The 13,580-nt window shown below is 43.0% G+C and overlaps 1 protein-coding gene and 1 long non-coding RNA gene across 3 annotated transcripts in view; one reads left to right on the plus strand and one right to left on the minus strand.

Moving 5' to 3' along the window:
• RXRA (retinoid X receptor alpha) overlaps positions 1-13,580 on the plus strand; it is a 263,947-nt gene that overhangs the window by 71,609 nt on the left and 178,758 nt on the right. The gene's annotated exons all lie outside the window — the stretch shown is intronic.
• LOC142101729 (uncharacterized) lies at positions 6,780-10,740 on the minus strand. The gene is made up of 3 exons (XR_012679139.1): positions 10,058-10,740; positions 8,119-8,278; positions 6,780-7,990 (listed from the first exon to the last, which is right to left on the minus strand). It is a non-coding gene; the product is annotated as an uncharacterized LOC142101729 (long non-coding RNA).

The raw sequence follows: 13,580 nt of genomic DNA on the forward strand, positions 1-13,580 counted from the left end.
TCAAATTAAAAGTATAAGTCCAAAATTCTCATTTGTTTTTATCCCCTCTCACCAATGGAGATATTCTACCAATTATTGGATCAGTGGTTTACAGAGACTGGAGGCAGCCATTTTGTCGGCTATATCCGTAGAATGAAGACTAGTAATTCAAAGACCTGTGTTCCTTCCAAGGTGTCCACCAAAGAACAACACAATCTGGATATTCCATACATGAATGAAAAGGATATTATACATAACGCCAAGGTTGCGGGTTCGATCCCCGTACGGGCCAACATTGTTTTAACTGAGTCTATGGCTGAGTGCTTTAGTGAGTGGCCTAGAGAACTGAAGGTGGAGTGTATGAACCTTTAGAGTGATTTTGGGCAGCATGGTGGCTCAGTGGTTAGCACTTCTGCCTCTCAGCCCTGGGGTCATGAGTTTGATTATCTGTGAGGAGTTTGCATGTTCTCCCCGTGTTTGTGTGGGTTTCCTCTGGGTGCTCCAGTTTCCTCCCACACTTCAAAAACATACTGGTAGGTTAATTGGCTGCTATCAAATTGACCCTAGTCTGTCAGTGTGTGTATGTTAAGGGATTTAGACTGTAAGCTATATTGGGGCAGGGACTGATGTGACTGACAAATATTCTCTGCACAGCGCTGCGGAATTAGTGGCTCTGTATAAATTGATGATGATGATACATACTTGCCCTTTATTCCGTTTCCTTTTCTCCTGTGCAGGTGACTTTAAGCAGACGATATAATTATATGCCCAGTATACAACACTATAATGTACCTTTAATGTCCTTACATTCATTAAATGTTTTTTTTTTTATTAAGTTAAGACTTGATAGTGAAAATTACATTCTATATACAGGAACTGTATTGTACAGATGGTCAATATTGAAAATTAGAGACATTTCAGACACCAGCTTCCAGGTTCAAATCTTTACAAGATGGATCTGTCTCTATATATGTATGTGTACATGCATGTGTGTACATATATGTATGTGTATGTATTTATATGCATGTGATTACATAAACAGTATGTGTATGTACTTATATACGTGTGTGTACATATATGTATTTCCATATGTTTATGTATGTATATGTGTATGCATGTGTGTATACGCCTATATGTATTTGTACATGCATATTTATGTGTGTACATATACAGTATGAGTATGTGTGTACATATATGTGTATGCATTTATATGTATGTGTGTGTATGTCTACATATATGTATGTGTGTATCACACCTGTTGTCCTGTTACTTTATGTGTCTCCTCCAGTTACTTTTCCTGCCTTTATCAGCTGCTTATTAGACAGATACACAATAAACTACATCTCCCACAATGCAGCAGGAGCTTTGAGGCTTCTGATTGGAGTGGGCTCACATGACAGCTCTGGCCCTGATTGGCTCTGATGTAGTCAGGTGACAGCTGGAAAGACTTAGCTACTCATCTCCTTCACTGCGGAACATGGGGAGAGGAAGGGGAGAGGAAGGGGAGAGGAAGGGGAGAGGAAGGGGAGAGGAGGGGGAAAGGAAGGAAGAAGGGGAAAGGAAGGAAGAAGGGGAAAGGAAGGGGAAAGGGGGCAGATAGGAAAACCCTTCCCATCTGACACACAGGAGTGACCCCCCATCATATCCCTAATCCTGCCTGCACCATATCCCCTGGGAGTCTGTTCCTGCACTACCATCTGCAGGTATGTGGAAGTACAGTGTAAGATGCACCACAAATTGTTAGTCCTGTTCAGTTTGTTTCCCCTTTTTTTTAAATTCTAATTCATTATAAAATGTTACAATCAGTTTTGCCTTTATAAAGCATTGGTTGTCATTGTTGCTGAAAACTGACATTTACAACCATTGCTACAATCAGTCTAGAAAAAGTTCTGCAGCAACCTTGTTTTTTATTTATTCCAAAACCAAGTGGTTGGTAACCAATCCAAGAGCTGTTTTAACGCATGGGCACACTGAGCAGTTGCCCGGGGTCCCACGAGCATAGGGGCCCTATAGGCTTGCCAACTTTTCAGTATATTATTCCTGGAGATTTGTCAGCTGATATCTGTACATGCCATCTTGCTGTTGCGAATACATATCTTGACCTTGATGAAAACAACGTTCACGTACTTGATTGTACATGGGTTAGACAAAATCAACACACATCATTTTTTGAAGCAATTCTCTGCAAAGAAATTTCGCAAATGTTTGTGTTGAACACTTGATTAATAATAATTCATAGTAATTTTGTGCTGTGCTATATCCGCTGTATGATTTACCAACTGAGTAATATTTTTATGTTGAATCTGTACAGCATGTTTTTTAATGTCTAAACACTGATTTTGTACGAGGTACCAATAAATATAAACTTTATTTTATTGATAATTTACATTTTTATTCCTGTGAGAGGTTGTGTAGCTAAGGCCCCAGTGAACTGCTTTGCCCGGAGGCCTATAATGATTTTAAGACGGCCCTGATTCCTCCTCTAGAAATTATTATATTTCATCCTAACAGAGCAGCCAATATGGCCGCCGCCTCCCTCCTATCACTAAGCAGCGTCTAACAGCTCCTGCGCAAAGCATTATGGGACTGTACATGGTTGTGTCCCAGCGTATATGGAGGTGAGGGTAGTGAACCCTTTCATTACACCACACAGAGGTTATATATGTAATAACGGAAGCCCCGATGTCCTCTTACTGTCATGCGTTATACTATACTTACATAGGGTGCAGCTAGTGTTATTGGAGAAGTTACGTTACAGATAAGGAGTAAATGATTAGGGAAAGGGTCACTTGTGAGCACACAAACGCTGTGTAAATGTCACGCTCAGTATAGCCTGCAACAGAGAGGGGAGACCAGTTCCAACACGTAAACCCCTCTAAATAATTCACAGGTTGACATGATAACAAATGTAAATGGTCCCGCAGCTTAAACCATCTTCCACGGTGACATCATTGCGGCTTTCAGCCTCCATAATCGCAGCCCCTCTGATAACCCTCAATAAAATCATTTAGGACATTTGTGTAAAACAACTATTGCAGTTTATTTTGCTGAACATTTCGAGCACAATAAAATAATCACTGTCAGCCGTCTATTTTTTTAAAAAATATAATTCCCATTGCAAATAAATTGGGTTGATTCTACAATAAGTGATACGACAAAAAATCAGGTACCTGTGAGATGCCCAAAGCTTGAATCGGGCACTGCTGTGTGCTCGAGCTTGGCACGTCCATAGGACTACGTGCACACGGCCTGTCCTCTCCCCATTTTCAACCCCTGAAAACTAAGGCTGTAGGACTTTGAGCTCGAAGATGAATTGGATGTACTTGTGTTCTCTGGTATACAGACTGGTTCTGGGCATGTGCAGAGCAAGTTTACACAAAATACGGAACGTATCGGCATCAAAGTTCCTTAATGAATGGGTCCCAAGATATCACCAGGCGAGAGCTGACTGATGTGCTAGGTTCTTGTAGTGACCTCCCTTTACGGGACGTTCATGGAAATCACATGCCCAAGATGTTTGCTATTATTTTCTAAACTGTCTAAGAACAATTACAGTAATAATGTGATTGGTTGCTGTGGGTTACAGCATCTTTTTCATGTATCCGAGGTTTTGTCAGTGGTCCCTAATAATTTCAGATGAATAAATGTATTCTATGTTTGCTACATTCATTTATATGTAAAGTAATAAATAAACAACAACCACATTTTTCATGGTAATTTCCTCCTGACAATTATTTGAATTTACTTTTCCTAGCAGATAACCCTCCCTGTGATGTTATCAGTGTCACAAATGATCAGTCGTTGTACATTGCGCACACAGAGATGTTTGTATGAATGTGGTGTAATTGCTGTGACTTCTATAGCGTCATTCAATGTCAGCTTCTCTCTCAGAAGATGCCTACCGCTGGCTAGTACCCACGTCAGGGCCATCTTTTCCATTGGGCATGATGGGCAGCTGCCCGGGGGCCCCACGGGCAAGGGGGCCCCATAGGCACGGCTTTTAATGAGAATAAATAATCCTGCAAAAGAAAAAAAACTGCAAAAACTGCAAAAAAAACCTACAAGGGTCACTGAGCAAGTACATCTATCTATCTCTATCTATCTATATCTGTATCTGTATACATCTATATATCTATATCTAGGGGCCCCGGTGCACTGCTTTGCCCGGGGGCCCATAATGTTGTTAAGATGGCCCTGACCCACGTCATGCCCTCTCTACAGGAAGAAACATCATTCCCACTTCTTAGGAGGACAACATCTATGCAGAACATAACTTCTCTGCTGAAAAGGTAGGTTAAATCTAAAATAAATGCAATTTAATAGGTTAACAATGAAGACAGTAGGAGAATTGACGGTATGACATACCCCCGTATACCCACCTCCACCACTCCATATAGACTTTTATTGTATTTTTTTAAATCTAGTTATTCAACAAGGAGCGGATGTGATGATACGTCTGGTGATGATTACGGGTCTAGGTGCGCTCTGCTCTAACAGACATCACACTGCAGGATACGTCCTAAACATATGTGGGATATAAACTCACAAAAGAACGCACAGACAAAAACAAAACCTAATCAATGTCACCTGCTAATAATAGTCATTAATGCAACAATGTTTTTTTTCTATGAAATACGTTTATTAGAATATTATGAATGTCTACTGTGCATAAAATATATTTTCACAGTTGATCTTGATTGCAAACACATGTAATAGCATGCATACCCGGTGGCTTAGTGGGGTCATGAGTTCAATTCACGGCCATGGCCTTATCTGTGTGGAGTTTGTATGTTCTCCCTGTGTTTGCGTGGGTTTCCTCCGGGTGCTCCGGTTTCCTCCCACACTCCAAAAACATACTGGTAGGTTAATCGGCTGCTAACAAATTGACCCTAGTCTGTGTCTGTATATTATGGAATTTAGACTGTAAGCCCCAATGGGGCAGGGACTGATGTGAATGAGTTCTCTGTACAGCGCTGTGGAATTTAGTGGCGCTATATAAATAACATGATGATGATGATGATGATACACAGCCGTCATCACTAGCACCCAGGACTTAGACTAGACCTGTAGTTGGAGCAAGAGATACGGCTGAGAAACAAGTAGCAGAGAGATGGGCAGAGCTTGAATCGGCCGTTGCTGTGTGTGCCTGCTATTGGCACGCCTTATTGTATATCGACTACGTGCAAACGCCCCTTCCTAGCCCTGTTTCCTCCTCGGAATCATAGTAAGTTTCCTTTGAATTAGAAGATGATTCGGACAAGTCTGCGTTCTGTTGGCTGTGGTCCGGTTCTGGGCATGATAAGCACAATATCACTGTTTACGTCCCTTGATGAATCATGCCCATTGTGTATAATATCACTCATTCAATAAGTCACTATGATAGATCAATATCACCATAATATTACATTTTGTTACTTACCTGGGTGCGTTTACTTCTATTCATTTACATAGACAAATGTCTGAATGGATCAGTCTTGAACAATTCTACTCTTCCTCCAAATTCTCCCCCTTGCAGTAATACATACTGTACATGCCCTCACCCTCTCTTCTCTTCTGCCTTCTTCTCTGCGATGATGACAAGGGCAGATAAGAAGGGGGAGAAAGAAGGAAGGGGGTATTTATAAGCTGTTGAATTGCTTCGTAGCCACAGAGCCGATTGTGAAGAATTGTTGTTGATTTTTTTTGGGGGGGGGATAGGCCGTGGCAGCAGGGACCCTCATCTAAAATTGCATTTATTATTGTAAAATTTTGATATATTAAACTGAAATGTCCCTATTTTGTGTAACTTTGTATTGTGCGCGTTAGGAGCTTCCACAATAAGGAGAACTTACTTGTGGAGCCAGATCTTCTAATGAAATGTGAAATTCATTGATTAAACCAAGGATTCTTAACCTATGGATCAGCACACCTTCCTGTAATTAAAAACTAAAAAAATAGGGACACTTTATGCCATACCCCAATCCACACAGGCCCTGCAACCATCTACCCCAGGAACGCCTTTATCCATCCAGCCAAACCCCAAAAGGAAAACGGTTCTTCCCACAAGTCACCAGGCTCCTCCTTTTCCCCCAATATAAAAATTAGGACTGTACCGAACGAAAAATTTAGGGGGTCTCTTTTATCCTTTCTTTGCAAAATTATTGTATACGAACAACTATTATATCATTCATCATCCTTTAATATTATTATTTTGTGCAAATCCTCAGGTTTTCTACTCTTTATATTTTTGGCAGCGATGTGTGAGGATATTCGCTACAGACATGATGGGGGGGATAATTTTGTCTGTAACGCTCTCATCTCATCTTAATAAAGAAAAAAGCAAAGATTAAAGAGAACCCTTTGTAGCCAGACTGTGAAGTGATCTGAAAGGACGGCGGAGAAGGGGGCGATCCATTCTTGGTTTTCCAGGGTAGAGCGTGGCGGTGGTCGCTGTGTAGAATAAACGCTATTTGTTCTAGAATTCCCTGGAGGGAATGAGCTCAGCAGCCAATCAAATTATATATGTTGTTTCAAGCAGCGAGATGTAAACTCTGGTTGATACTTATTGAGATTTATGGCTTCCCTTAGGCCTAATTGTCTTCAGGAGGCCTGGATACAGTGTAACAGTTAGGAGCTGAGAGTGATGGTGATGGAAAGAGCAGAGTGTTGTCCTTATCTAGACACCATTGTCTGATATATGAAGATGTGTAGGGATGGGCCAATGTCAGAGCACCTCCCTGATACAGTGTTACCGTCTCAAAGAAATAACGTCAAGGACACAGGACAGGATTTTGGATTTTTATTGTATTTTCCTGTTTTTTTCTTGCTGTTATTCTGATTTGTTTTTTAAACCTTAAATTCAAATGAGAAGAATTGCATATAAGAAAAGAAGCTTTTAATGAAAAACTGCAAAGCAAAGAGATAAAAGACATGGCCAGTGGTCCATAGATTAACGTGTTGTTGGTACATTGCAGTTATTTGGTGTTTCCTGTGCCCACCTCTGTTTTTCCAACGACATCTCCGTATCTCCTGCAGTCATGTATGCAAGATTCACGAGAAGGCAGCCAATCGGTTCACTAGGAACCAGTGACGTCAGTGAGTGTGAGTGATGTCACTGATTCCTAGTGAATGAATACATACCTCCCCATGTTGGGTATTGCTGGAATTGGGACAATCTGTGGCGTCGTACACCCACAAAGGGGGCGTGGTTATACCACATTCGGGGTGTGGTCAAGCCAAAGTGGGCCCTTTGGTCGCACCACATATGGGGAGTGGTCACAGCACATTTGGGGCCTAGTATTGCATCTTGGGGGCATCTAGCTATTCAGAAGTGCTAGACTGCCCATAACACTTCCTTTAAAACATCCTTGAATTGCCGCGCACACCATTGTATACCTCACAACTGTCTCCAATCGGGTGTCTGAAAGAGGGGCAGGGCTTGCTTAAAAATGGATGGAGTTTCATCAAAACTGGGTGTTTGGGGGGGCATCTGGGCATAGTTTGATCGGAGGCGGGGCAAATTTTGTCTCGACTCTGTCTCAATGATAGGAGGTATGCCATTGGCATGTGTACGCTGCAAACACCCACCACGGTCAGGACAATGCTGCTGCCGGGTTAGTGAGATGGACCCCTCCAATCGGGACAGTTGAGAGGCACGATGAATGGCTGCCTTAGGTGTGTAGGTGACAGGTAGCCTAAATGAAGCAAGCTGGCACGCTGACAGGTCCGCAAGTAATAGGATTATGTCGCGTGTTTCCAGTTCATGTCTGTGATTAACCTGGGCTGTAATCTGTCTGTCAATTACTCCTCCTCTTATCGGAATCCTGCTTGAGGTGAACGGACGGGCGATCTCCACTGACACGGAACAACGACTTGTTTTGCAGTTGTAGTTGTCAGTCTCTTATTCCAGCTCACTACATGGAAAAATTGCCTCCGAACATGAAGCATAAAAACGGGGACGGAGTCAGCTGACTCTTCATTGCTGTCTGTTTGCTGCTAAAACATGTGATACAAGCAAATCCGATGAGATCATCTGGGAACGACAATAGAGGAAGATACATTAGTAACAAGGACCCAATGAAACACTGATACAAAGTAGCAATCATGCAGAGTGCACACTGCGACCTATGTATTGTGTCACTTTGTGTGTGTGATACAGACCTACAGAATGTGATGTTCAGTATTTTTTCTCTGATTCATTTGACACATACAGAGAAGATATGACCCTCGCAGCCGCAGAAAGCCTGTTGGTGTAATGATGGCGTTCTTCGTAATACAGGAACAAGGTCTTTTCATCGCAGAGCTCCCTCTTTATTCATTTCTGAAAAGCAAACATTCATAGGTATAATAGGTACATTTATGTATTCAGATCTAGCTGTTTGTAAAGCATTTTAAGAAGGAATTGAAAATAAATGTTAAGAGCTCATGAAAAGTTTAATCAGCACCATGCTCGGCAAAACCTCTATAGGATCATCAATCAGGGGCGCACGCAGAATTTGTAAGGGGGGGGCCGTGCATGCGCAGCAGCTCCTTTTCGGCGGCACTGCACTGAACAGCAGCCACGGTGCTGTCAAAGAAGCGTCTGCGGCAGTGCTACAATACAGCACCACCGTGGACGCTTCTTTGACAGCGCCGCGGCTGCTGTATAGTAAAGTGCCGCTATGTAGGGACACTGTTTTTCGCGGAGGGGAGGGGTTTCTGTTTCTCCTGTGTGCGCCCCTGTCAATCTTTGTTTTTAACAAACCAAAACGTGTCTGTACAAACGCATTAATATACAATGGGGGCACACACGTCGCAATCCAATCTTTTTTAATGTGATTTTTTTTTAAAAAGAGCGATTCATACACAATTTACTAATTGACACCTTTAGATTGTACCTCTTTGTCTCTCTGTTAATTTTCTTTTACACTCTTACTTTTATTTTTGTGCTAATAAATTACTCATTTACTAAACGCTCTAGAAAGCTGCACTTTATTTAACTGTTCCATTTGACCTTAAACAAGCCCATATTGTTGCAACTTTTACCTACATCCAGTGATTACTGAAATTATTTTCACCTTTTAGTGATTTTCAGCTTCTGTTTTTGTGACAGCCAATTTCACCTATTTTGCACCAAATAAATTCTGAATATAAGGTATAATAGTAATACCGCCACATGTCTCCTGTTCTCACAGCACATCATACTCTTAGTTTGTAGTTATAATCTGTCTTATCTGTCTGTCACCTTCTCATTGTCTGGAAACGCTAACGCCATGGCGTTGGTATTCTGTGCAGTTGGCTGGAAGGGTGGAGGGATGCAAACTCAGTAGGTATTCTGGTAGTTTACCTTTTGGACCTCCCGTCCTGGGAGATCCTGGAAGTCCAAGGGTTAAATGCAGGGGGGAACTGATGATGCAAATTATATCATCGTGGATATCGCCCACCCTGCTGCGCCGTGACGTGGTTCACACCATCGCGGTTGGGGCCATTATGATGCAATTCGCCTCAAATCGCATCATGAAGGCTCCCATCCACACAGCCTAATCTGTCGGGAGCCCTGAAGGATGCTGCGAAATTCTGGATATTCCACATATGCTATGCTTTGTGGAATATCTATGAAGATAAAATACATTGCAGAGTATTAACCTGATATTTCATTTCAGTTCTGTTAAAAAGAAAATGACTGCTTCCCTGCTCCATTGGAGATCGTTCAAGCCCCTCCCTCATATTTAAGTGGTGCTCTAACGGGATCCGATACAGTTCAGAAAGCTGAGACTGCAGTTAGTTCAGTTGTTGTGACATCACTTGCCCCGTCCTTCTGTGTGAATTCCCCAATCCACTCAGAGCATCTCTGCAAAGCAAGTCTATCAAGTTGTCAGTCACTCTGTGCCTCCTTAGGTAGAGAAGTTCCATCCCTTATGGTGCACAGGAGTGAAATAGAGCATAGTGGACATAGTTTTATAAACATTCCAGTTATTGTGTGTGTGTGTGTGTGTGTGTGTATATATATATGTATATATATATATATATGTATATATATATATATATATATATATTATATATATTTAAGCTTAGAAATACATACTTTCATATATAAGTTACAAATATTGGCTTTATATACCTTATCAAGAAGCATGACTTTGTGTTTTGTTACAATAATGTCACATGCTGCTTGTAAGTAGAGAAGGGTGAATTCTCTACGTTCCACAGAACATAAAATTTTTTCTTTCTTCAAGTGCAGATATATGAAAATTCCTTGTCAGTCTGAGAGCACCTTCTCTGTGGAATGTTTGGCATCGGTCATAACCGTCTACAATATTCCAAGTAAATAGAATTTTTACTTTGAACAATGTACTGTACATGTTTTTTTGAATCATTGCGGATTAACGCCAGCCGTGCAAAGTACGATTCCGTCTCTTGTCCCCAATTCCACAAGTAAATGGCCAAATCGTACAGATTCTGCCCGCAACACGGGGAAGACAAAGCCGACACAGCCGGCAAAGGCCGTGCATTTTGCAGGCAGATCTGCAAAGCACTCTGGGTATCGTAGTTTGGACCGGGAGGGCACCAGCGTGAGAATTTCAGAACAGATTAGAAGAGGACAGATGACTCATGCGATTTCATTCCATATTGCGCTCTAACACAACCCCCCCCCCCTCTTCCTCTGCTCACAGATGTCACTGCAAGCTGCTCATCTGTCCATACCCTGCTCAGCCACTGAATTCCCCCAGCACGCTCTTGTCACGCAAGTTTAAAGGACTCAAGTTCAAGATTTGCAGCAGACAGCCGGGAAATTTACCAGAAGCCAACAGAAAATCAAAAACAAGAACAAAACAAACGGGGAGCGCTCAGGCAGACGTGAAGCGGGATTATTTCACGTTCCACCATCCGACTATCATATTGACAGGGATAATTTAACCCCTTCAGTGTGCTACTAGTCTACAACATGATTGTTTGTCTGAGGCTATGTACCGTGAATCCCTGCGTTTCTTACAGTCCCAGCTTTTTTCCTTTGAAAACTTTAACTTTTAGATTTCTGATTTTCAAATCATCCTCACTGCTGATGATTTAAAGTAACAGAATCGTGGGGACTTGTCCTTATAACTGCTTAAAACATGGGGGGGGCGGTGGTTAGATGCGTTATAATGGGCAGCCTGTCAAATTGTTGTGGGACTACAAGTCCCAGCCTTTAGCTGACAGGGAGTGCTAAAACCCCTGATTAGCTACAGGATGCCAACTGCTCTAGATAATGCAACATCTGCTTGGGAGGGCATCCTGATTCTTGTAGTTCCACAACATCTAACACAACACAGGTTTCCTAAGCCTGGTCTGCTCTGCAACGTTTCTCTGGTTCCCTGTTGTCAGGTCTGTTTCTTCCTCAAAAATGACTCTAAATTACAACAGCTATCAACATAATTACTGAATATTTCCGTTTCTATGCATTTCAATGCTGGAGTTTTTTGCGGAAAGCTCTCAAAATCATTTAAAAGAAAAAAATCTGATCCATGTGCTGCTGGGTAGGCAGTGCAAGTTTTCTGATCCCGCAGGTTTAATTACAGTATAATTGTCACTTTAGGAAAACACGGACCAATTTCAAAGCCTTGTTTTGGAAGAATTGAAGCAAATACAGATTTCCCGATTATCCGGGTGAAAGAGCTGCTGTAATCTGTAGGTTGATTTCGGAACATACACAAACCTGGAACATGTGTTTGGGGGCCCATTATTAATCAGTGGGGGTTTTCATAACCGTTTATTAAAAAATCATCCCAGGGCTTTGTGTTCGTGAACGGAGGGGAGAGCAGGTTAGCTGCGGTGAAGGATTATTATTATCATTGTTACCATTTATTTATATAGCGCCACTAATTCCGCAGCGCTGTACAGAGAACTCATTCACATCAGTCCCTGCCCCATTGGGGCTTACAGTCTAAATTCTCTAACATACAGACAGACACACAGACTAGGGTCAATTTTATTAGCAGCCAATTAACCTACCAGTATGTTTTTGGAGTGTGGGAGGAAACTGGAGGACCCGAAGGAAACCCACACGGACAGGGGGAGAACATACAAACTCCACACAGATAAGGACTTGGGTCGGGAATTGAACTCAAGACCCCAGTCCTGTAAGGCAGAAGTGCTAACCACTGAGCCACCGTGCTGCCCCATGGATCCGAAGATCTCTCTACCGCAATGCTCTCCCCATAGGATTCAATGGCTAATGACATCTCACATCCAAGTGCAGAATGAGGCAAATTGTCATGAATCCGCTAGGATGAGTGAGATCCCGCTGGTCTCGAGTGGGATTGGCTAGACTCCACCCAGAGGCGCAGAGTCTAACAGAGCGGAAGAATTTCACCAGGGATCCCCGCATGGATTTTGCTGCTTCCACCCTGCAGGTCGCGGCCCTCTAGGGAGGTTCCCAGTGAGACGTGATAGAGAACTGACACGAGAGATGAGGGTAATCCCCAAGTAGTACTAGGGGCAGAATGAGATGATGCTGGGAGACAATATACTTGGAGAAGTAAGGAGCAGAAATCTGCAGCAGTTACCACTAACAAGTGAAGCAGGTGAATGACGATCTGCGGCAGTACACTGGATAGGTAGCGGGTGATGATCCACAGTAATTACCACTAACGAGTGGAACTGGTAAGCAGAGATCTGCGGCAGTACACTGGATAGGTAGCGGGTGATGATCCACAGTAATTACCACTAACGAGTGGTACTGGTAAGCAGAGATCAGCGGCAGTACACTGGATAGGTAGCGGGTGATGATCCACAGTAATTACCACTAACGAGTGGAACTGGTAAGCAGAGATCAGCGGTAGTACACTGGATAGGTAGCGGGTGATGATCCACAGTAATTACCACTAACGAGTGGAACTGGTAAGCAGAGATCTGCGGCAGTACACTGGATAGGTAGCGGGTGATGATCCACAGTAATTACCACTAACGAGTGGAACTGGTAAGCAGAGATCTGCGGTAGTACACTGGATAGGTAGCGGGTGATGATCCACAGTAATTACCACTAACGAGTGGAACTGGTAAGCAGAGATCTGCGGCAGTACACTGGATAGGTAGCGGGTGATGATCCACAGTAATTACCACTAACGAGTGGAACTGGTAAGCAGAGATCTGCGGCAGTACACTGGATAGGTAGCGGGTGATGATCCACAGTAATTACCACTAACGAGTGGTACTGGTAAGCAGAGATCAGCGGTAGTGCACTGGATAGGTAGCGGGTGATGATCCACAGTAATTACCACTAACGAGTGGTACTGGTAAGCAGAGATCAGCGGTAGTACACTGGATAGGTAGCGGGTGAACAACATGCAGAGGAGAGGGAAGCTGCTTCCAGGCCAGAAGTAGACAGGAAGAACCAGCACTGATAAGTGAGGGGAGGAGCCTTACAAAGGGATGTCAGGAGAAAGTACAACGAATGGGAAAACAGGGCATGTAGAACAGGTGAGACGGTCTGCGCAAGCGAATGACAGCCGACGAGGAAGCGAAGAATAAGGAGGCGGGTAGGCGCGCCGGGCCTCGAGTGGTGGCCACGGGAGGCCGGCGTGTGACACAAATATTTAGCGGAAACTTTTGAAAAATTTTGCGCATCGTTAGGTTGTGTGGGTGCCCTGTGAATATTAACAGGC

The sequence above is a fragment of the Mixophyes fleayi genome, chromosome 9 (assembly GCF_038048845.1).
Source record: "Mixophyes fleayi isolate aMixFle1 chromosome 9, aMixFle1.hap1, whole genome shotgun sequence".
In the NCBI taxonomy this organism is placed as follows: Eukaryota; Metazoa; Chordata; class Amphibia; order Anura; family Limnodynastidae; genus Mixophyes; species Mixophyes fleayi.